Consider the following 25,374-nt stretch of genomic DNA (forward strand, 5'->3'; position numbering starts at 1 on the left):
TGGACTATTGTAACTCCCTCTATTTAGGCCTCCCTCACTCCTCTCTTCACCGGTTGCAATTAGTACAGAACGCTGCTGCACGCCTTTTATCAGGTGCTAGAATGCATGATCATATGACTCCAGTTTTAGCCAAGTTACACTGCTTCCTGTGAAATTTCGCATTGATTTTAAAATTCTTTTATTCACTTATAAAATCTTAAATAACACTGCCCCTAGCTATTTAACAGAACTTCTTCATTTGTATAATCCTATATCCTGTATCCTATCCTATAAAAGCACTAAGATCTTCTAACCAGATGCTTTTAATGCAACCTAAGTCTAGGTTGAAAACCAGAGGCGACCGTGCCTTTGCTATTGTAGCTCCTAGACTGTGGAACAACCTCCCTATTGCCATTCGCTCTTCTGAGACTGTTCAGTCTTTTAAATCTTGTTTAAAGACCCATCTTTTTACTCTGGCTTTGATGTAAGATAGTTTGATTATCATTTGGTTGGTTTCTATGTTTGTCTTGTCTTGCGTTGTATTTGTCTTATTTTATTTATTTATTTTCATAATTTGTGAAGCACTTTGACCAAAACTGTTGTTTTTAAATGTGCTATATAAATAAATTTTGATTTGATTTGATCTTTTAGGAATAATGTAGTGTCACCAGCTACCTGTGTTATGTGTAAATCTTTGCCAATTAGCGATATACCTTTTACATTGCTTGACTTCATCTGGTTAAACAATAGTTGGGCAATTAACAAAAACAGGTACAGGGATCTCTTTTGGGACAGCCTCGTCTTTTCCCTCTTTGTATGTTAAATCTGGGTGAAGTACCGTCTGTTAATTTGATACTGCTGTTACTGCTATTGTATAATGTTTTAATCGCTGTAGAAAGTAAGTACCAAAACCATATTTATCTACAGCTTGAAATATAAATTCATGCTCCACCGTATCGAAGGCCTTGTAGAAGTCAAAAAATAATTTATTAGGTCAGAATAATCCAGAATATCTAAAACCAATCTGATATTGTTATATGTCTTTTAAGCATAAAGGCAGATTGTGTTTCATAAATAACGAGTCAACAATCATCTTAAGTCTGTTAGCTAAAATAAGAGCAAATATTATTTAATCATTATTTAATAATCTATTTGGTCTGCAATTATCAATCATTAAGAGGTACTAAGAGGTTATTTGGCTTCAGAAACAATGTGCTCAAACCTTGATGCATCGTAGTGGGAAGTTGGTGGTTTCCTATGCTTTCTGCTAAAACCTCAAGAAGAGAGGAAGAGAACTCTTCAGAAAATGTTTTATATAATTCTGCAGTATGATCAACTGTGCCTGGAGATGTATTATTTTTAATAGCCCAATTGCATCTTTGACTTCTTCTAATGAGACAGGTAGATCACATAATATAGAATCTTCTTGGCTGACAGATTTAACATTCAGCAATTCTAAGAGGTGATCTGAAGCTTCCTGAGAAAATGTACAGCTATAAAGTTCCTTATAAAAATGACTAGAGATCAGGGGCGGAGCGTGGGGGTGGCTTACTGGGCTTAAGCCCGGGCTGTTTTGTCAGAAGCCCGGGGTCTTTTGGAGTGTAATTTTTTCATAGTTAGATCCCTGGCTGACAACTGTATAAAACAAAAACTACACACAATATTCGAAGCACATAGTGCACACTGTGGGAATTACGACTGTGCGTGAATCCCCCCTGATATTGGTATGATCCGAGCTCAGGCACTAAGCGACTGAGCGAGAGGGCGGGGCAGCTGCTGCCTGCGCTGTTGATGAAACGCAGCCATACTAAGGAGAGCTTAAGTTCGGCCAGGTACCAAAGCAAATCATTCATACTGTACAAATAATGTAAATATGACGGTGTATCACGAAAGATTGATATCAAACTGATCACTTGACCAATATTATGTTACTTGCTCTTCAAGTGAATCAACAAATGGCGAAATGAAAAGCCGAACAAATGCTATTTTTTTAGAGAGTCTTAGCTTACGTGTGTTTATTTCATATTTTCAGTTCTTACCCTCCCGGCTAAATCGGTTTCAGTAATGTACTGAAATATAAGAATGGACATTAAAGGGTTCTTTCAAAGAAAAAACTCAGGTAAATGTTATTTTATATATTATGCTTTGTATGTTGTTCAGTATATTTCTATGCAAAACAAGAGGGATTTCAGTACACAGCAGTATATTCACATTTGTAACCAGATATTTACATACACTTTAGGGAGAAAACATAAAACATTTTTACTGTACAACATCAATTTAGAGTAAACTTTTGTTTTAGATAAATATTGAAAAATATTTTGAATTAGTTAAATGTCAGAATAAAGAGAGAGAGAGAGAGAGCTGTCTATTTTTATCACTTTCATCAAATTTAGGAGTACATATACACTAAGTTTATTGTTAATTAATAAGAAAACTCCAGACGATTCCATTCTGAGCTGAAGAAGCTTCTGATAGGTTAGTAGAGTCCATGTGAGTAAATTGGTAGCACAGCTGTGGATGCATATAAGGCAAAACACAGAGCCTGTTTCTTTGAAACGGGAAAATCAAGAGATGTCAACCAAAACACCAGGAAAAGAACTGTGGAGCTCCATAAGTGTGGCTCAGTTTTGAATACAATTTGGTGCCATTTACAATTAAGAAATACAGATAGTTTTTCTCTTTACTCTTAAAGTTAACAAATATGTTTTTTTATATTCATCAATCTAAAAAAATAAACATTTAGTCTGATTTGATGTTACAATTAAAAAAGTGTTTGTGTTTTTATCTGAAGAGTGTGTAAATATCTGGTTTCAACTGTATATTTGATGATTGTCAGCACAAAGAGGGGGAGAGAGGAGCAGAGAGGGAGAGAGGTGCAGAGAGGGAACAAGAGCAGGTGAGACACACATGTTAGTCAAATGGTTGTTTACCAAAAGTATCACCGTATCATAGGTACTCATGTATCTCGTACCTAGTGTTTCTTTTTAGGTTTGTTATTTTTCAAATTCTACATTTATTAAGTTATGCAGGCTTGTTTGCACAACAAGGCTAAATAATTATATAAACTTTTCTGAGTCTAAATAGTGTAGTTTGGTTGAATAAAAAAATAAGTGTAGTGCAGGTCTATGATGATTTTTAGTGCTACTACCATCTAGTTCTGATTCTGGTTCTGTCTTGGTTAAGTCCTCAGTAGTCCTGATTTTGAGCTGTGGTAGTCCTGTTTTAATTCTGGATCAGTTCTGGGTCTGGTTGAATTGGGGTTTAGTCCCTGTGTCTTGATACAGCCCTGACTTTGTTCTGCCTTGCTGCTTAATTAAAAAAGTAGTTTAAGGTGTCCTGCATATGATATATATTTTCCCTATATGAAGTCATTCTTTTTTGAACAAAACTCAAAACAGAGCCTATTAATCTTTCAGTCATTTCTAACCCCCCCCACAAAAAAAAAGTCCCACGTGCATACTACCCTTTAGGGCTAAGCCCCGGGTGTTTCAAATGTCTGGCTCCGCCTCTGCTAAAGATTAATCTGTAATCCTCTGTTACCACATGTATCATTAATTTGCTAATATTATGCTTGAGTGTTTCTTTTCTAAGCTGAAGAAATAATAGGAATTGTGCTCACCTTCTTCAAGCCATTTAGATCTGGACCTGATAAAGGCTCCTTTTGCTTCGTCTGAGTATAAGCCATCTAATTTATCTTGTAATTTAGCAAGGTTCAGTTTATCCTCTTCAGTTAGTGTCAATTTGAGAGATTGTATTTTCTTCCTCTAATCTTTTGGTTTCACATTAAGGCTGCCAACCTTCCTTAAATATTTGTCAATTTCAAATTTTAATAATTCCCAGTTATTTGCAAATTTTCTCGAGCTATAGATCAATAGTTTGAGATCAGTTCTTTAAGATCCTTTCTCACATCATTTTTCTCTAAAAAAGAGCTGTTGAGTTTTCAATATGTAAATTCAACAACAGAAGATTTAGGAGGGGATGTTAAATTTATTTTAATACAGCTTTATGATCTGTTGCTTGTGAAGGCCACCTACATCTATGCTATCGCTATCAAAACTTTCCAAAACTGTCATGAATCGCTGTGTGGCAGACAGGAATTGGACCCAAAATGCAGGCTCTTAGACATGAGGGATGAACTTAAAACCTCAGCTTTATTTGCTGGCCAGGAAAAGCATACAAAAGCAAAAGCAAACTAAACTGAACTGAACTGGACTGGACTGGACTGGACTGGAAAATGACAAACTAAACACTCAGGGAGACACAGGGAGATCCACACAGCATGAGGGGCGACACGACACTGATTCAGAGAAACACAGGGTTTAAATACACTGGGAAGTGTGTGAGACACAGAACGAGGGCACAGCTGGGAGAAATCAGAACTGACGAGACAAGGAAGCGTAATCTGAACACACTGAGATTAGACACGGACCTTCAAAATAAAACGGGAAACACACACGCAAAGACACAGACTCAGAGACGCGGGCTTAACGCAGAGACCTGACTACACTAGAGGGGACACACAGGCAGGGACGACAGAAAACAAAGGGAGCACAGAATAAACACTGGGAAACCAAAACCACAAACAGTTATCATTCATACTATCAAAAATAAGAGTACAAAATCAAAAACACTGGGTCACCGACCCAGAACCATGACAGAAACTAACCAAAAGTCTATCCTTGAATGTCTCGAGTTAGAATTGTTTCACTAAGTAAACGTTTTGGAATGAGGATATTTGAATCTCCAAATGTCTATGAGTTAAGGCGTACTATAACAGCTTTCAATGTAGTAGTAATTCTTTTTTTTTTTTAACACTTGTAGTTTTCCAATTATCATACATAGCATTCTTATTATATTACAGAAAACCACAAAACAACAATCCCACAGATCATAAAGACAGATAATACCAAGACAGGAAAAGGGAAACAAAAAAACAAAACAAACAAACAAACAAAAAAACACAGCAACAACAGCAAAAAAAAAAGAAAGAGATGTTATAGGCATAGGCTTTGGAGATGACTTCAAAAAACTGATGACCAGAAAGGAGCAATTTTCGGACAGGACCAAAACATATGAAGGGAAGTAGCTGGAGTCTGTTTGCATCTATCATACGATGGGTCTATGTCTATGTTCGGAAATATTTTTGCTAGTTTAACTTTTGAAAAATGTAACCTGTGTAACACTTTGAATTGTATTAGGGAGTGTCATATAGAAGACGAATGGACCCTGGTAAGAGCCATATCCCACTCTTCGTCAGACAGCTGGGCACTGTCGTGGAAAATTTAACAATAACCTGCAACACACCCAGCGAGCTTGATTTGAAGTGGGTTTAATAAACACATTGCAATGTGGAGAGAGCATCGCAGTGAAACACCAGGACCATCTCCGGATTGTGGCCACCGCCCTTACATCTTATATACAGACACACAGACATAGAACATTCCACAACCTCTCACATGTTGGCCCTCTCACAGGGGGCTATACCGCCTCCCTCACAAAGAGAATTATGACCTTGTTTTCTGCTTGGCCGTCACCTAAAGATTTAAATCCCTGATAAGCAGAAGAAGTCCCACTATCTGTTTAACGTCTCCCATTACATTGGCCTCACTGTGTTAACATTCCAGATGCATGTAAACTAGTGACAGGAGTGCTCTTACTTAAAGTGATATTACTATAACTAATGTGATATGATTAAATATGTGATTAATACATGAGAAAAGAAATCTGCTACTACAGCACCTAAATCATTCTCCCACTGTTCTCGAATGTATGAAATAGACAGGTTATAACTGTCTATGATATGTGAGTAAATAAACGATATTCTGCCTTTTTTCCTCTCATTGACCCTTAGTATAGAATCCAAACAGGAAGGAGGGGGAGAGTAGGAAAATTAGAAACCTTTTTACGTATAAAATCTCTGATTTGCAAGTATCGCAAAAAATGGTTATTAGTCAGACCAAATTTTCAAGATAGTTGTTCAAAGCTTGCAAATGCATCATTAATAAACAAATCCTCAATACTGTGAATGCCCCTGTCGTGCCATATTTTGAAGCCATTGTCCATTAAACATGGTTGAAAAAGATGGTTATGTATTATTGGAGAGTGAATAGAAATACTCTGACTACCCAGATGTTTTTTAAACTGATTTACAATGCGAGCGATTGAGTAACAATTATGTTATCTTTAACATTATTAAGTAGAGGTGGTAGGGGTGCGCAGAGTAAAGCTGGGAGTGAAAGTGGCTGTCACAATCCTGGGTCTTTTTACCTAGCATTTTAAGTTTGAGTTTATTTTGTTCATTAGGTAATCTAAGTTCATTTGTTTATTAGATTCCCCTTGTGTATCCAACCCCTGTTAAGTCTCCCTTGTCCTTCATGTGTTTCATGTCTGTGTTTCATTATATTTCCCATTTTATTTTGAAAGAGGTCCTGTGTTCCTGCATTTTGTTTTACTCTTCCCCTGTGGCGTCATGTTCATGTTGTGTCTACTGTCCCTTTCTGTCCCATGTTTCAGGTCCCTATGTTCTGTCTCCCCAGTCTGTTAAGTTTACATGTCTTGAGTTCAGTCAGTGTGTTTCCTGTTTTACTTTCACAGTCTATGTCCTATGTTAATGTTTCTAGTTTTGCTTCCCTTGTCTCGTCCTGCCTAATTACTCCCAGCTGTGCTCGTCTCCTGTGGCTCATTCCCCCTCGTTATCCCTCAGTGTATTTAAGCCCCATGTTTCTCTTTGTCAGTGTTGCGTCTTCCACCATAGCTGTGTGATTCTCCCTGTGTTTCCATGTATGATTGAGTATTAGTTTTCCCAGTTTAATTTTATTCTTTGTTTCCCTTCCACACCAGCAATAAAGCTGTGTTTTTTGAGTTTACTTTTTGTCTCTGCAAGTTTGCATTTGGGTCCTACTCTTGGCTGCACACAGGATCAGCTCCGTCACCACCGTTGGACTCGTGGCCGACCCCCTGAACCATTGACCTATGGAATGTTGTGCCCTCGACCTCCGGGTCAGCCCCCTGAACTAATAAACTGTGGGCTGTTGTGCCGCTGGCCTCCAGGTCGGCCCCTGGATCTATGTTTTTGGATTTGTGATCAATCAACCTCGACATGCCTGTTCTGCTTTAGACAGAAGCGCCGTTGTTTTTATTCTGGAGACTTTGATTTGGACCGTTCCCTGAGCTCTAGTGCCTTCCATTGACTATGTGTTAGACTATTCATGAGCTCCAGTGGAACATTTTTGTTTTGGACTCTTTTGTTGTTTATGATTTAATATTAGTTTTCCCAGTTTAGTTTTATTCTTTGTTTCCCTTTCACGCCAGCAATAAAGCTGTGTTTTTTGAGTTTACTTTTTGTCTCTGCAAGTTTGCGTTTGGGTCCTACTCTTGGCTGCACACAGCCGTATTGTGACAGTGGCCTGCTTGTGACCCTTTCAATCCGTACCCACACAGGGATCTGATCATTCCAGTGCTTTAGCCATAGAGGGATGGTATTGAGATTCTCCGCCCAATAATATGTGCCCAGGTTTGGCAGTGTGAGCCCACCTATATTTTTAGGTCTTTCCATAAATTATTTTCTTATACGAGGCGGTTTATTATTCCATATAAATGAAGACACCATTTGGTTAAATGACATGAAAAAAGACTGTGATATGTAAACAGGTAGCGCCTGAAATAAATATAGGAATTTTGGCACAATATTCATCTTTACAGAATTGGCCTTTGTGACTGAGAGATAATGGTAAAATAGACCATCTTTTAACATCTTGTTTGCACTGTTCCAATAGAGGATTGAGGTTACTTTTAAACAGACTGTAAAAGGATTTGGTGACTTCTACACCCAGATATGTAAAGGACTCAGTAAACAACTTAAATAGCAGATTGGGGTATTCTCCTGCATTATTACTAATGAGGAAGTATTCACTTTTAGCTAAATTTGTCATGGTCTGTGTCGGCAGACCGTGGGGAGGTGGGGAAATAGGACCCAAACGCCGGACTCTTCAGTGCAAACAGTGATTATTTACAAGGTGGTGAATCAAGCAACAATAAATCCCCTAGTGTCCCAGACTCCCATGTCGTGTCTTCTTTCCAAAAGTCCCAGTGTAGTGCTCTCTGCTCCAGTGTCTCTGCACTCCCCGTGCTCACTGCTCTGTCTCGTCCCACATTCCTCCTGAGGGAAAACAATAGAGGCAGTCGTTAACACACCTTATCCCAGCAGGCATACACTCACAGACTTTCCGACTATGGTAGAAGACTGACGTGAAGTCAAACGCAATAATCCAGCGTCGGTGGAAGCTCCATCGCTCTTCTAAATAGCTCCCCCGACGAGTCCAGATGAGGAGCAGGTGTGTGGCAAGGACTTCGGATGTGGCCAGTCCTCAAGCCAGCCCACGCCCCTAGGGCTGAAGGTGCCTGTAACTTGGCCACAGAAAAAAGGCAACACACACATACCTGCCTACATACAGATGCGAACAGAGGCAGTGCAGTCAACACACCAAATGATAATAATAATAATAATAATTATAATAATAATAATAACGATCATAGTCCCCACTGCTCATGGACCCCGAGTCCCCAGAGCCGGTTCCGTGACAAAATTTAGTTTGTATCCATATATGCTTCCAAAGTCCTGTAAGACTCTGAGGATTTCAGGGGTAGATGTGATTGGATTTGTTACATATAACAACAAATTGTCCACATACAGTGAGACAGTGTGAGTTATGCCACCACACAATTATTGCTTCTAAGAGCTATTGCAAGTAGCTCTATAGCTAAAACAAAAAGTAATGGACGTACTGGATCCCCCTGCTTGGTCCCTCTGTGAAGAGGAAAAGGTTCTGATGAGATACCGTTGGTATAGACTGAAGCAGTGTAAATGAGCATGATAAAATGAATAAAGTTAGGACCAAAACCAAACCTCCAAGGTGTGTGAAAAAGACAATCCCACTCAATATTATGAGGAAGAGTTTTCTCAAGTCGGAGTGTAATGGCTTTTGAGAACACTTTGCCATCACAGTTTGTTAAGCTGATTGGTCTGTAGGATGAACAATCTCGGGGGTCCTTATTATTCTTCAATAAGAGTGTAATAGATGCCTGCTGAAGCGTAGGCGGAAGAATGTTATTCTCTTTTGCTTCCGTGTAAACCAAAAGAAGAAGCGGGGCAAGTTTGTCTATAAATTTCTTATAAAAATCAGTTGGAAACCCATCTGGACCAGGGGCTTTTCCACTCTGAAGAGACATTATTGTATTCTTAATTTCTTCCAGTGTCAGACTTTGTTCCAATTGTTCTTTCGAGTCAGAGTCAATTTTAGGAATATTCAGATTAGAAAAAAAGTGTCAAACTTATTTTGAGCTGGTGCTGATTCTGAGGAATATAATTTAGCATAAAACTCTCTAAAATAGTTGTTAATAGCTTGATGATCCTCAGTTGATGAGCCATCTGATAAGATAGGTTGTGAAATAACATGGGATGCTGCTTTTTGGCAGAGCTGGCTAGCTAATAATTTGGACGGTTTATCTCCCTCTTCATACAACATACTACGGGATTTTAAAATGAGCTTCTCTGCTTGGGCAGTAGTTAATAGATCAATTTCAGTTTGTAAGGGCACTCTCCTCTTAATCAAATCAGGGTGCGGAGAACCAGATATGAGTCCGTCCAGGGTCTTGATTTCTAAGGATAACTCCTCAATCCTCTTATACTTCTTCTTCCTCATATAAGCAGAATGAGAGATAATCTGTCCCCTGAGATACGCTTTAAGCGTCTCCCAGAGGGTTGAAGCTGAGATGCCATCCATTCTATTTACCTGTAGAAGAAAATCTATTTGTCGTGTAATGAACGTCACAAAGTCTGAATCAGCCAATAGGAGTGGGTCCAGCTGCCATGTCCGCTTTGTCCTCAGAGTGGGAAGAGTTACCTTAATACTAACCGGGGCATGATCAGAAATGACAATTGGATCATATTTACAGTCTGTAATAGCACTCAGTAAGTAGGGGCCAACCTTATAAAAAATCTATCCTAGAAAATGACTTACGCACATTAAAGTAAAATGAATGCTCCCTTCTAGTGGGATACTTAAATCTCCAAGGGTCTACAAGTCAGTTAGTGCCTGCCTGCGAGAGAGTGTGGTTTTACCGCTGCCTCTGGTATTTTCCCTCAGGAGAAATGTGGAAACAGGAGGACAGCGAGAACGAGGATTGCGAAGACACTGGAGCGGAGAGCACAAAAGATACGCAATTTTGGCAGAACACATGACATGTCAAGTGAGAGCACGGATATATATTGTCATTTACTGCACCGTAAATAAACGCACCGTTTGCAGTGAAGAGTCCTGCGTCGTGGGTCCTATTTTCCCCACATCCTGCAATGCAGACCTTTACACCAGCATAACCTTTAATAACAAAATCCAAAGTAGGTTTAAGCCAGTTGTCCTGGATACAGACTATTTCTGATTTCTTTTTTTATATTTTTTGATGAATTCTTTAAACTCTTCTGCATTTGTAATTACATATCCCAAGAGATATATTTCTTGTGTTTTATATTTATATCTGCATGACTTCTTCTTGTTGCACCTTTTGCAAACTCATCAGTAGGGATGGGTATCGTTTAGGTTTTATCCGATACCAGTACCAAACCGGTACTTTTGAAATGGTGCCGGTGCTTAAACGGTGCTCAAACCGGTGCTTAAAGAATGGAGAAGACAAAATTGGTCCAAAAACCTCTCATGTTCAGCTGTTTTTTTGTAAAAAGATAACAATGTCAGCCTTTTCTGCAGCTATAGGGCATATATGGTCACTCTTGGCTGGAAGCAGTGCTTAAACAATGGAAAAAACACAAAGTTTGTCCAAAAACCTCTCATGTTTAACTGTTTCCAATTTTTCTTTGGTCATTTTAGCCTTTTTGGCCAGGGTAAAGGGAGTATCTGCCATCAAACAAGAAGATAGCCGCATGTAGCTACGACGGTGTTTGCTAGTTCAACAACATTAAGCTACTCACGCAGAAAAGAACGGCTGCTGCTGCCATCGTCATCCTCATCATTTCTGCTACACTGGCAGGGCTAGGGGCCAGGACTCTCCTCTTTGGGTTTTTGGGGGATGTTGCTAACTCCGGGTCCGATAACAGGCACCAGACCTGCAGTAGATGTGCTCAGTGTGAGGTCTCGCAGCAAGCTATCAAATACGGCACAATTCATGGCTTTTAAAAAACACTATGCGTCGCCAGGTGTTTCATCAGATTCGAGGAGTTGCCTCCTCCTTTGCACAGTATCACCTTAAAGCACTTGTTGCAGGCTGCTGATTTTGCATCTTTTGCTGTGAAGTACAGCCAGACTTTGACCGATTCGCCTTGGGCATTTTTAATCCGTAGCTCTGCTCTAAAAGAACGTACGTACCTGGGCCCGCCTACTATCCTCGGAAACGTAAAATGATTGGCTAGAATCTAAAGTGTATCACATCTCAGGAAAAAAAGCACCAAAATAAAGCACCGAAATGTGCGCTGCTTTTCGGTCTGGTTACTACCGTTTATGTCAGAACCGGTAAGAAACCGGTACCCATCCCTACTCATCAGCCTGTTCGTTTCCATCTGCAGGAATCCATTGAAATTTATTGCTTTAAAGATCTAAAGATCAAGTGAATTATATCAAAAGCAATATCTTGTCTAGAATCCGAACACATATTGTATAGAACTGGCGTAGAGCGTAGATGTCGTGGTCCCCGTGGCCGCACAAGGCCATATGTGTTTTTGTGTACGTTCTTCTCTCACCTCCCCACTGGAGCGAAGCTCACTGCAGGCTCCCACCCTCGGCGCACACACCTCTGTCTCATCAGGCTCCAATAGAGATTGACAGACCACTTGACTTTCGCGCATTGCATGCTGGGAACCCGTGGCAAAACAATCCAAGTACCGCATCAAATGCAAGCATTTGTAGCACCGCAAAACGTTCATTCTCCCTTTCCAATACGTTCTTGGTTTTTCTTTGCCCCCCAAAAAAGTAATGTACAAAACGAAGGAGAATAATGCCGGACCGTACAAAGACAGACTCGACGAAAAGGCAAAGAAAAGATACGAGGAAAAAAATCAAAGGATTGAAAGGGTCAGACCCTTACGAGCACACAAAGTGGACAAAAAACGTTAGCGTGCTGCCCAACTTTCACTTTCATTATACGGTTCTTGGAGTGAGTACATACACATACACAAGCCCGGGTACAGTTTACAGAGGGATGGGTACAGGACCTTGAAATGCACCGTGTAGAACGAAAGACCATCATACGAACAAAGGTAAGTTTACCTCACAAATCGTCTTCATAAATACACATTCGTTAACCGTTTATTAATAGGACCTTTGAGCTCGATGGTAATTAATTAGTAGTGGAAATTACAGTGGCCCTGGGAGGCCAAACGGACTGCAACTTCAGAAAACACTTGCAAAAAGAAAAATGCTGCAAGAAGAAAAATGCTGCAAGAAGAAAAATGCTGCAAAAAGAAAAACACTTGCAAAAAGAAAAACGCTGCGAAAAGAAAAATGCTGTACTTTCCATTAATCATGGAAAGTACAATTTTAATTCTAAGGTGTACCCTATAACATATCCTTGCATCCTTGCTCTTATACACAGCGACTTTACCATTTCTGGTTCGGGACCACTGTCTTCTAAAGGCTGGTAAATCTTCTGGTACAAAATGTGGAGAAGTAAATTTGATGCATTCAGCTAGAAATGGACCAGACAATGTACACTCCAATAGTGGATTTAGTGTACATGGAACATGACAGTGCAGTTACAGTGGTGTGTGTGTGGTCCAGTGACAAACAATTATCAGTTGATCAGTGGTCATGACACTTTGCATACTAATGATCAAGGAACTGACCTCCCAGCCTATTGTTCATTCATTATGAAAATGTAGTGTTTATAAGATTGGAGAAACCTGCAGTCAGCTGAGACTGAAGAAGTCACTTGGATGAGTGATGAAACGTTTGTCCCACTGAAAACGCTACGTCCAGATGAACAGAATCAACTTCTGGGATTTCCTTACCTGGATGATTGAGCATGCATCAAGATATTACCCACAATTACTTAGGTACACGAGAACAAAGGGACAGCAAGTCAGTTTCTTACAGAGGAAGAAATAAATAAATAATTATACTGCAATTAATTTGAAGCAGTGTGTAATTATTCAGAAAAACACGGAAAGATACATCACATCTTTCTACATTTTATTTTTCATAGGATTCAGTTAATCTTTTACATACTGCCTGGATGAAAATGACTGAAATTTATGACTTAAAATAAAAGTATTTTTACTGCAACATAAAAACAATGTAGGTTTGTCTCTTCATTGATCAAAACACACTCACATCCTGTAAGAAAACACAGACTACTGAAAACATCAAATATATTCTTACCCATGTGTAGTTTTCCACATACTGCCTGTTTAAAAAATGACAAATTTATGAATTTACCTTTTTTTTTGCTGTAATATTAAACATTGCAGGAGGGGTTGTGTCTTTGTGGAGCAAAACAGACTCACACAATATTGTAAGACAATAGAGCCAATTTAAAACACATTTCATGTGAGTTACAATAGAAGTGGCACAGCACTGACACTGATAATTACCTCACAATGAACAACCAAATAAACAGTAACAGGTCTGACAGTTTGACCCAGAAGGTGAACTGTTCTGACATTTTGCTTTTCTTGTGATCAGATGATGGAGTAATGTTTGCTCTGTATGCTGTTTGTGGACACAGCCAGTGAAGTTTCACTTGCTAAACTTGGAACACAAGCTGAATTCTGTGAAGCCTGATCTCAAGCTTTTTAAGTTTGACGCAGCATCCAGAAGAACTTTTGTTCAGACCCCTGTTTCTCCTACTTTGTTCAAATGAACCCTGTCAGGGTAATGTCTAGGGCTGCCACGATTAGTTGAATATAAAAATCGCCGACGACTAATTTAAAAGTTGACGCGTCGTTTGAAGCTTTGTAAGATCCCAAAAGACGCAGGAACAAGTAGTAGGATTTAAGAGTGTAATAACGGACTGAAACAGAAGATGGCAGCACTGCATGAAGAAGGATGACAGCTGCCGTTAAACCCCGCAGAAGAAGAAGCTGTGTCCCAGAATTCATAGCGCGGCCCATCTCAGTTTCCAACAATGGCGGCAGCTAGTCATTTTTATTCTTATTATTCTTTCTGGGTCACAAAATAAACGTTTAACATAGTTTCAGGCGGGAATGTAACTGTTGTTGGGAAATCAGTTTTACCCCGGTTCTTTTTTATTCCTCAGGCCTCCAGAGATGGCACCGGACCCAGTAGTCATTTTTACAAAAACTTTATTCATCTTTATTTAAGCATACATTCTTCTAGAAGGGAAGACGAGGCCGGTGTCCCTTTGCAAAAATCGTCACTCCTTTGTTAGTTACAGCCAGCTTTATCAATCAATCAAAGCTTTATTCGTCACATGCAGGTTGCCCTGCAGTGAAATGGGACCCCACCCGACCTTACACACACAGCACAGACATTACATGGGGATACAAGTCGGAGATTGGTAGCGTTACAGAAAAACACTGAAATGTACACTACAATGGGAAAGTACAAGAGGAAAAAAAAGAGACCTCTACTCATGCATGGAAACAGGAAACAAAAAAACTCCTCTGCACAAAAGCACATAAATGTCCACAGCACAACATTGTGAGAGACATGACAAGCCACAGGGTTGGGTGGGGGGGTGAGGAGTAATTCGAAGCAAACACAGCAGCCATCCTGCACAGCGCTATCGTTCCAGCGCGGCACACAGACCTGCCGTGTTCCCCCGCAGGAAACAAGCATCGAAGGTGTTTGGAAAGGGAGGGGGGATAAGTGTGTGCATATCAGTATGTGTGTATGTGTATGCGTGTCCAGAGTCAAGCTGAGACACTGTCCTTCGCCCTGCCAGGCTAAGTAAACAGTCTTCCAGCCAACTCAGGTTATAGAAGCGACTCCATCATAAAACCCCCTGTTGTGCTGCAAACTCTGTCTGTGTGTATGCACGAGCCTGTGAATGCCTGTGTGTGCGCGTACCCGTGTGTCTATGTAAGTGCACGTGAATGAATGTATGCACGTACCTGTGTGTATGTGTGAGTGCACGTGAATGTGCATGTAGGTGTGGGTGTGTCGTAACAGTCAAAGCACTATGTGCATGTGTCTCTATGTGCGTGACTTCCTGAGGGTCATAAAAGTCCATCACCCTTCCAAACCACAGTTATCCAGTTACAAATGTTGAGACCCCCACCCAGGTATGCCCTGGGGAATTTCCACTCAGCATTAACTCCTCTTTGTCTCACTTTCACAGTTCAACTGGGGGAGGGTCTCCTAGAAATCTACTCCTCAGTTTATGACACACTCAGGCCTTTATTACATCCAGGGCAGTGTCAGTGTCTCTACAATAATTCTACATTCTACCTACACATTTTTAACCTCACAAATAAGCTACGCATATCTTCACTGTGTAAACCTCAAATATCTGCTCAGTTTATCAAGACACCACATTTTCAAAAGCTCGATAGCGAGCCAGTGAGAACACCGGACTCCCGGCAAATCGTTTTCAAACCCACCGCCGTCTTTCGCTACTCAGGTTAAACATGATATATAAGTCACTTAGATAACTTAAAAATGTTACTGTTCTGGGTTTTTTTTTTTTGTATTTTATTTGTTCCTGAGTAAATCGGTTTGGCTGAGATTAAAGTTTTTACACAGCTGAATAAACGTCAAGCAGACAACTGATTATCAGAAGTGTGAGATGCTCGAGAATATACTCCGGTGTCCTGTTGTATTTTAGATAGCAAGGAGCAGACGGCTGAGTTTATTAAACTTCATTGAAACAATCTGCAGATTTCATTAAAATGTAATAAACTATCATCTTGTCTCTATTCTTAGTTAGCACAGACCTTAAACACTTAAAGCTGTAAGTTAATGATAGTTATATACAGGGAGTGCAGAATTATTAGGCAAGTTGTATTTCTGAGGAATAATTTTATTATTGAACAACAACCATGTTCTCAATGAACCCAAAAAACTCATTAATATCAAAGCTGAATGTTTTTGGAAGTAGTTTTTAGTTTTAGCTATTTTAGGGGGATATCTGTGTGTGCAGGTGACTATTACTGTGCATAATTATTAGGCAACTTAACAAAAAACAAATATATACCCATTTCAATTATTTATTTTTACCAGTGAAACCAATATAACATCTCCACATTCACAAATATACATTTCTGACATTCAAAAACAAAACAAAAACAAATCAGCGACCAATATAGCCACCTTTCTTTGCAAGGACACTCAAAAGCCTGCCATCCATGGATTCTGTCAGTGTTTTGATCTGTTCACCATCAACATTGCGTGCAGCAGCAACCACAGCCTCCCAGACACTGTTCAGAGAGGTGTACTGTTTTCCCTCCTTGTAAATCTCACATTTGATGATGGACCACAGGTTCTCAATGGGGTTCAGATCAGGTGAACAAGGAGGCCATGTCATTAGTTTTTCTTCTTTTATACCCTTTCTTGCCAGCCACGCTGTGGAGTACTTGGACGCGTGTGATGGAGCATTGTCCTGCATGAAAATCATGTTTTTCTTGAAGGATGCAGACTTCTTCCTGTACCACTGCTTGAAGAAGGTGTCTTCCAGAAACTGGCAGTAGGACTGGGAGTTGAGCTTGACTCCATCCTCAACCCGAAAAGGCCCCACAAGCTCATCTTTGATGATACCAGCCCAAACCAGTACTCCACCTCCACCTTGCTGGCGTCTGAGTCGGACTGGAGCTCTCTGCTGTTGCCTAATAATTATGCACACCTGATATAGGGTGTTGATGTCATTAGACCACACCCCTTCTCATTACAGAGATGCACATCACCTAATATGCTTAATTGGTAGTAGGCTTTCGAGCCTATACAGCTTGGAGTAAGACAACATGCATGAAGAGGATGATGTGGACAAAATACTCATTTGCCTAATAATTCTGCACTCCCTGTAGGAGCAGATGCTGCTGGTGCAATAAGCTGTACGTTTTACGTCCAATGGATGTATGATCTGATTATTCGACTAATCGCAAAAATGATTGGTGACTAGTCGACTATCAAAATAATCATTTGTGGCAGTCCTAGTAATGTCCCATTGGTCTTCCACTTTTCTCAGAGGACACATAGTGGGTTTTCTGATGCCTCAATAGATTTGTTTTATGGATGAAAGACTTTCCGCAGTGACCACATAAAAATGATTTAACTCCATAGTGGGTGAGCTGATGTGATTTTAAGCCAGTCATACAAGTAAAAGCCTTTCCACACTGACCACATACAAATTTTTTAATATGCGAGTGGGTGAGCTGATGTGATTTTAAGGCAGCAATGTGTGTAAAAGACTCTCCACACTGCTCACAGCTGAAAGGTTCATCTCCACTGTGGATGAGCTGATGTGATTTTAACCTATCAATCTCAGTAAAAGCCTTTCCACACTGATCACAGTTGAAAGCTTTAAATTCAGTGTGGAGGCGCTGATGTGCTTTTAAGCTGGATCTCTGAGCAAAGGTCTTTCCACATTGATCACAGCTGAAAGGTTTAACTTCACTGTGGACGAGCTGATGTGCTTTTAAGCGGTAACTCTGAATAAAAGACTTTCCGCACTCACCACAGCTGAATGGTTTCACACCGGTGTGGATCAGCTGATGTGATTTCAAGTTACAAATCTGAGTAAAGGTCTTCCCACACTGATCACAGCTCAAGCTTCTGTCCTCACTGTTGGCGCGCTTGCGTCTTCTGGGCTGCTTCATAGCGGGAAAAGTCTTTTCCACAGGGATCGCCGCTGGCTCATCTTTACTTGCTGGTGCTGGATGTTTTTGGCCGATATCATCCATGTGCTGAGGTTTCGGCCTGCTTTCACTTTCTCCTGTAATGACAAAGAACCCAAACAGTGACATCAGGTCTATACCTTCAGCTCATCCCCAAGTGCCCCCTCTTACCTCACAAAGATAAACAGTTTCACCATCTGCCAAACGTCTCAGGTGCCTGGGGACGCTATGCTGTGGTAAATATTTGAAGTGAGTTCATTTTGCGGATAAAAGTAGTAAAAGTTCAACTTGTGAATAAAATATTGGCTTGTGTGACTTCAAAGGTTTTTAGTTTTTACTTTGTTCAAATTTGAAGAACATCACACGTACAATGTGTAGTTCAGGTTGTATGTGTGAGAGCTGTACAACCAAATCCACACTGACTCAGATTTCCCTCTGATTAACCACGAGGGTGTCACACAGTTATCAAAGTCTGCAGACACTGTCAGCTGCAATCAGCGCCTTTTTTTTTTTTATAATGCACAGGTGAGTTATAATGCATCTCCACTAGAAGATGGTCCCCTGTTTTCTACTTTTTCACAGGTAAGCGTGGGCGAGAGTCTACAGCATTCTACCCCCCAAGGACACGTAGTCTAATGCCTTCATTTTTCAGGGCCATGCCAACTTAATACTACACTATACGGTTATATGGAATTTTAATTAATATAACTGCAATATCTCAACTCCTCCTCCCTGGAGATAAGGAGAAGGAGTCTCACTATCTGCCTAATGTCTCACGGTGCCTGGGAGTGTCAGTCCAACTCACTCACAATACCCATCTGTGTGTGTGGAATAACCTGTGAAATACATATTTGATGTTTTCCTGTATGTAGAACAAAGTTGCACAAAATGTACTATAGATATTACTAAAGTGATATTGTCAAAACATATGATCAACACATAAAATAAAGAAATCTCCATCACAACAGTTAACAGCTTACACAAGAAAAGATGTCAGAAAGAAAATGAAAGAAGAAAAGTGGAAAAGGAAAACAGAGCATTTTTAATGAGGTCATGATCACTCCACAGACATCACCTTCATATGAAGGGAAACAGAGTTTATCTCAAATGATAAAACATTAACGTACTGAGGCAGACAAACAGAGAGGCTAAACAGAAGGCAGAAATCAAACCAAAATGAGCTAAGAGAGAGAGACCCTGTAGAAAATGATAAAGTTAAGCAACCAATGTAGTTATAACCAGAGATGGGCAGTAACGCGTTACTTGTAATGCGTTACTGTAATCTGATTACTTTTTTCAAGTAACGAGTAATGTAAGGGATTACTATTGCAAAAACGGTAATTAGATTACAGTTACTTTCACGTAGGAACGCTGCGTTACTGCGTTACTAAAACCGTGATTTTTTGCGAGAACGTCTCATGACAGTGACATAAGCCAGTGCGACGTTCGTGACAACAGCTGTGTGCAGATCATAATATATCGAGTGCGGGACAGAGTGTAGCATGCAGCGTTTAAAGTGTGGAAGTACTGACCTTATTTTGAGTTTGATTCCATAAAAAGTGACAAAAACATTAGCGTCCGTTGTGCGTGGGAAGAAAACTTCTTTTTACAGCGAAAAAAACCCTAAACTTCCAAGCAAGCACGGAGTGAAATTCACAGAGAAACTCGCGGATTCTTCCACTGACCGCTGCAGCACACCTGCACCAGGGTAAACCTCCGCCTACCCCAGTCCTGCTTTACAGGTGAAAATAGAGCAACAGGACCGCTAGTCTTTGATTTTATTTGTTTTCTGTTGTGTTTTACTTGCATCTATTTGAAAGAGTGAGTGTAAACACAAAAAAATATTTTATTTTATGTGCTGGAATGTGCAGAAAATAGGTTTAAATGTTAAACAAATTTCTTCCAGTCAGAGAATGTTGCATATAATTTAATTTTTGCTTGATGCATAAAGTTAAAAGATTAAAACTAATAAAACAAGTTTTAAAAAGAGACTTTTCCATTTGATTACATTTTGTATGATGAATTATGCAGAAAAAGTAGAATTGGGCTGAAAGATCTATCGCTTTATCACCTATTCAGGTTGTAAATCGTGTTTTTAAAAAGTAACTAAGTAACTAAGTAATTAATTACTTTTGAAAATAAGTAATCAGTAAAGTAACGGGATTACTTTTTGGGGGAAGTAATCAGTAATTAGTAACTGATTACTTTTTTCAAGTAACTTGACCAACACTGGTTATAACTGACTTACTCTGGATCTCCTCTCAGACTCAGGAGGGGGCGAGCGGGCCGGCTTTGTAGTTGGAGTCGGACCAGCAGAGACAATGGGCTCACTGACCTCCACTCCCCAAGTCAGTCACCACGAGGACAAGTTCTTTGTTTAGAGATGATTTAATCCAAGCTCACCAACAACATCACTCAGCTGTCCTCGTCAGAACTAATAAAATAAAAGCAGTTACATTTAGAGACGTCAGTTTACTAAACATAAAAATATTGCTCTTCTAGCCTCGCTCACATATTCTGTAAAGATTAAATGACTTAAATCACGTGGTTTACAAAAACACATTGTTACCAAACTCAGCAAACAATTGCGCGTCCAGAAATAACTGTTTTATCTCGTTTGACATGGAAACTTAAAATTACAAAGACACACTGAACGCACCTTCCTACCAGCTGTAACCTAACAGGAGAATGTACGTTCGTCTTCGCAGCTGCAATACATACCTGACAAAAAGCAACGACCATGCCATGCACCTACTGCTTCATAAATTGGATTTAACACAATACTTTGATGTGGGTTCTTCAAAAAGTGCCAATTTTTAAAACTGCGATAAGACACAGAAAAGTCCAAGGTACTAACACATTCTTCTTCTTCTTCTTTTTAAGTTTTATTGGTGGTTTGCAAAAAGTAAAATGGTGCGTTACCGCCACCAACTAGTATGGAGTGTCGATCCTCAAGCCCTCCCCAAATGTTTACTCTGTGTTAAAAACTGGAATAGGGCCTGATAAGACTCACGTCTTGAGTCCTTTTGCAGTAAATCAATAAGATCCAGTTTCATTTTTATGTTACTGAGGTTTTGGATCAGTTACCTTCTCTCCACCTGATATTTCTGACAGTGTAATCTAACATGTTCTATAGTTCACCCTTCTCTGCAGTAATCTCGTTTCCCTGCATCATGTTTCCCTGTCATGAATAGTTTTGTGTTCAAACCAGTATGTCCAAACCTTATTCTAGACATGACCACCTCCTCCAAATTGTGCTTCTCATTTCTCCTGCTCTCCTTTGAATGTTATTACAAGCATCGTCCCCTCCTTTCTTTATCCATTGTATTCCTCCCTCTTCTGAAACCACTTTGATGTTTAGATATGCATCCTTTATTTTCTGTATAATACATTAATTTGTCATTTATTATTCGCTCCGTTATTTTAAAGATGCCAGATGTTAAAGCCATGAATCTGTAATTTCCTGGATTTGTATCATCCTTTCCTGGTTCATGTATGGACACAACCTCATTTTTAAGCTGATTTGATAAATCATCCGTATCTTCTGTTTCAGTAAATCCCTATTCTCTATGATGGCATTTCTCTTCCTCTTCGCCCTGCTTCTCTAATATTGCCTGAACTGTGGATTTTAACAAACGTTTTTGCCAACACATTTGCCTTCTCCTTATTTTTCACTGCTCTTGCCTCTCCGTTCCTCAAGATTGGATATCCATACTCCTCTATTATTCCATCCATCCGACCGTACCAGCTTTATTTATATGGTTTTATGTTAAAGTTCATACAGCACTTTACAAAGTACTGTATATATACACACACAGGTAGATTTGAAAAAAATAAGTGAAATAAAAATTAAAAATGTTTTTAAAGAAAGTTGAGTCAACCCCTTAAAATAGTGCCAAAGGCTTCAGCAAATCAATATGTTTTCAGATAAGTTTTAAACTCAGAAAGAACCTGCCTAACGTGCAAGTACAGATTATTCCACAACAACGGATGCATCACTAACCCCACAATAAAGTGTGTTACAATATTCCAGCCTAGATGTAACAAAGGCATGTATTACTGTCTCATAACACTCCTTTGATAATGTGACCAAGTGGTCGGCGGGGTTCTAAAAGAAATAATAAAATGACAACGCCACCTAAGGGAATTTCACCCCCAGGAAATATATGTTTAAGAAAAATAGATTAAAAAAAGGAATAAAAAGAGGCCACACAGATTCAAGGATGCACACTGAGGCAGGTTGGCTCCAATATTAAAACAGTTTTATTTATAGTAAAAATAAAATATTTAGAAACCAAGATGTAGCGTCATTGTTGACAGTGTCCTAAAGTGAAAATAAAACAATCATGGAACTTGGACTTACCAGCAGCCGTGGACCCAAAAGAAAATCACACAAAACAAAAATCACTGCAGCCCACCAGGTGCTGTACAAAAGAAAGTGTGAAAACGACTCACCACCTGAGGTCCCAGGGCCACTGGCACGTCCTTCGTCCACTGAAATAAAACAGAAATATGTTAAAAGAATAAAAGGGACACTGAGCGTCTGGCTCGCTACAGATCATAAAAACTAAAAACACACTTTAATAAAAGAAACCGCACACACACCACACTGGAAGGCTTATGCCCCACGGGTCCACTCGTACTGGTAGTAGTTGTCCAAGCCTCAATCGCAAGCTGGTCTGGCTCCCCACAGGCTAAGACCAGCAACGGAGGCAATTTAAAATTCCCGGTACGACACTCGGGCAAAGGATTGCTTCAGCCCGATCACAGAAGCGTGGGCACACGCAACAGTCCAGAGATAAAATAAAACCAGGCGAACCAGGAAATGGTAGGCCTACTTAATAAAACAAGATAAGACACGATAAAACAATTCAAAACCAGACAAGACAAGACAGCAGGCTCCACTGAGGAGGAGTCCTCACAACAGCGGCTAGGCAGGCGTCTTGATTCTTCAATTAAAGCTGTGTGAGTTGCCACGGAGGTGAAGGCAGCGATCAAACCCTAAAACAGATAAATGTAGCCTTAGCCTCTGGTAGCTGTTAATGCTAATAAAAATAGTTTTAACGGCTTACCCCAGGACCGGAGGCGCTATACTCTCACTGGTGGAGGATCACACAAGCACCTCTCTAAGCAACGCCGGAATAAAACAACCTGCCGCGCTACAACAGACCGCAAAAACTATTACTATACATCCCAATACTGAGAGGGAATCTGAGGTTAAGCAAGAGCATACCTGTGGCTGTCATACGATCTACTCTTGCTGATCAGTCCGTCGCAGAGTGCCAGCATTTACTGCTGCTTTGCGCTGAATGCATGGGAGGAATGGTCCAGAGAAGCACCAGCTTAGCTTTATACCTGATGCCAGCCTGCAATCAGTATGCAGGTGGGTTCCCAATTGACCTAGTTTTGCAGTGAGAGCGAGCGCAGGAGAGAGCAGTAGAGCGAGCGAGCAAGAGAGAGAAAAGAAAGGCGAGTAGCCCATCCGGCTACAATAAGATGGGCTTTATTTTGGCTAATTGCCTCAAATATAAAAGCTTGATCTTACGATCTTATCTTTGCCACCTCTAAGACTGCATTACAAGTACAAGAATTTAATCAGCAACATCAACATTTATATCAATCTTTTGTATTTCCTGGTCACCGACTAATCTAAATGTTTACCAATCAGCAGTACTGAAACACCACTTCTAAACACCCCCTTTGTCATGTTTCTCTACACTCAGCTCTATCTCAGTCATAGGATAGCGGTCTTTACCTACGGTCGGTACCTGCCATGAACAAATACCTTCCAATGAGTCTGACACTATTGTGAGGTCAGTTGCTGATTCTGAACTTGTTCTAACATTCACTCTTGGACCACTTCCATCATTTAGACACGCATAATGAATGTTTTATTATCTCTATCGTTGCTTCAATCACTGCTCCATTCTGGCTGTTACAGTTAGCCCCATAATGTGCTGTGTGCATTAAAATCCACACACCAAATGACTTTTCTCCTGAAATATATCTCAAGTTCGTATAACTGTTTGTTACAAGGATTGTAAAAACTGACCACTCTGATGCTGCCATTTCTTGACCAGGTTTCAGTTACAATATATTCTAACTGTGTTCCTATAGTTACAACTCTATATTGAGTTTCTTGCCTTACAAATGTTACACATCCTCCTCCATTACCCTCCTTTCTATCTCTGCAGACACCATCTGTCAGGGACGGATAAAGTTAATAGACCCTGCGACCTAAGACTGGAGATGCCCAGGAAAGAGCTTTGTCGCGTGGTGAAAAAGCAGCAGCGAGAGACTTTGTGTTGTTTTCCCTGGGTATTGGATACACTACCCGATACCCGTGGACAGAGATGGGCAGTAACGCGTTACAAGTAACGCATTACAAGTAACATGTTACTGTAATCCAATTTCTTTTTTCAAGTAACGAGTGAAGTAAGTGATTACTATTGAAAAAAAGATAATTGGATTACTGTTACTTTCCCGTGAGCAAGCTGCATTACTGCGTTACTAAAACCGTGATTTTTTTTGCGAGTGTCTCATGACAATGATGTAAGTGAGTGCGACGTTCATGGCAAAAGCTGTGTGCAGATCAACAATGGTATAATATATCGAGTGTGGGCAAGAGTATGAGTGTGCAGCGTTTAAAGCGTGGAAGTACTGACCTTACTTTGAGTTTGATTCTGTAAAAAGTGACAATAACATTACCGTCCGCTGTTCGAAGAAAACCTCTTATTACAGCAAAAAATTCCCCCAAACTTCCGCACAAGCACCAATTAGGCTACGCTGCCACGGGAATGTGAAATTTACAGAGAAACTCAGGATTCCTCCACTGACATGACGGCTGCGACACACCTGCACCAGGGCAAACCTCCGCCTGCCTCACTCCTGCTAAACAGGTGAAAATAGAGCAACAGGACCGCTAGTCTTTGGTTTTAATTATTTTTTTTGCTGTGTTTTACTTCCATCTATTAGAAAGAGTGAGTGTAAACAAAACTAACAATTTTATTTTATATGCTGGAGTTGTACAGAAAATATGTTTAAATAATAAACAAATTTCTTCCAGTCAGAGAATGTTGCATACAATTTAATTTGTGCTTGATGCATACAGTTAAAAGATTAAAACTAATAAAACAAGTTTTAAAAAAGACTTTTTCATTCGATGACATTTTATATGATGGATTATGCAGAAAAAGTTGAATTGGGATTGAAGCGATTGAAGATCTATCCTTCATTACCTGTTCAGGGTGTAAATCATGTTTCTAAAAAGTAACTAAGTAATTAATTACTTTCAAAAATAAGTAATCATTAAAGTAACTGGATTACTTTTGGGGGAAGTAATCGGTAATTAGTTACTGATTACTTAATTAACATGCTCCGCCTCCACCCTCCAACCCAGGCTGCTCATCTGCTCGGGCAGCTGGTAGATTCACAGCCTGGCAAGTTGGAATCATCGTCTACACGGCAGCAACATTCGTGGTGCCGCCACTCCTCACCTCACCCGGATTTCCAGACATCTCAAAAGCCAGGTGTGGTGAGTAATAAGGACAAATTTTCTTTACCCACTCCGTCTGTTTGTTTGTTAAGAGTGGACAGTG

General features: G+C 40.0%; 1 long non-coding RNA gene across 5 annotated transcripts; it reads right to left on the reverse strand.

Moving 5' to 3' along the window:
• Positions 1–17,608: 17,608 nt before the first annotated feature.
• Positions 17,609–23,213, reverse strand: LOC106096760 (uncharacterized). 5 transcript variants are annotated; one of them, XR_003221620.1, is made up of 6 exons: positions 23,010–23,213; positions 22,849–22,935; positions 22,382–22,777; positions 20,498–22,270; positions 20,025–20,210; positions 17,881–18,211 (listed from the first exon to the last, which is right to left on the reverse strand). It is a non-coding gene; the product is annotated as an uncharacterized LOC106096760 (long non-coding RNA). The 5 variants fall into 5 exon arrangements; XR_003221622.1 differs by lacking the exon at positions 17,881–18,211 and adding an exon at positions 17,609–17,874 and having other exon boundaries at positions 20,498–22,777; XR_003221623.1 differs by having other exon boundaries at positions 17,881–18,007; positions 20,498–22,777.
• Positions 23,214–25,374: the final 2,161 nt, after the last annotated feature.

The sequence above is a fragment of the Oreochromis niloticus genome, linkage group LG9 (assembly GCF_001858045.2).
Source record: "Oreochromis niloticus isolate F11D_XX linkage group LG9, O_niloticus_UMD_NMBU, whole genome shotgun sequence".
Taxonomy (NCBI): Eukaryota; Metazoa; Chordata; class Actinopteri; order Cichliformes; family Cichlidae; genus Oreochromis; species Oreochromis niloticus.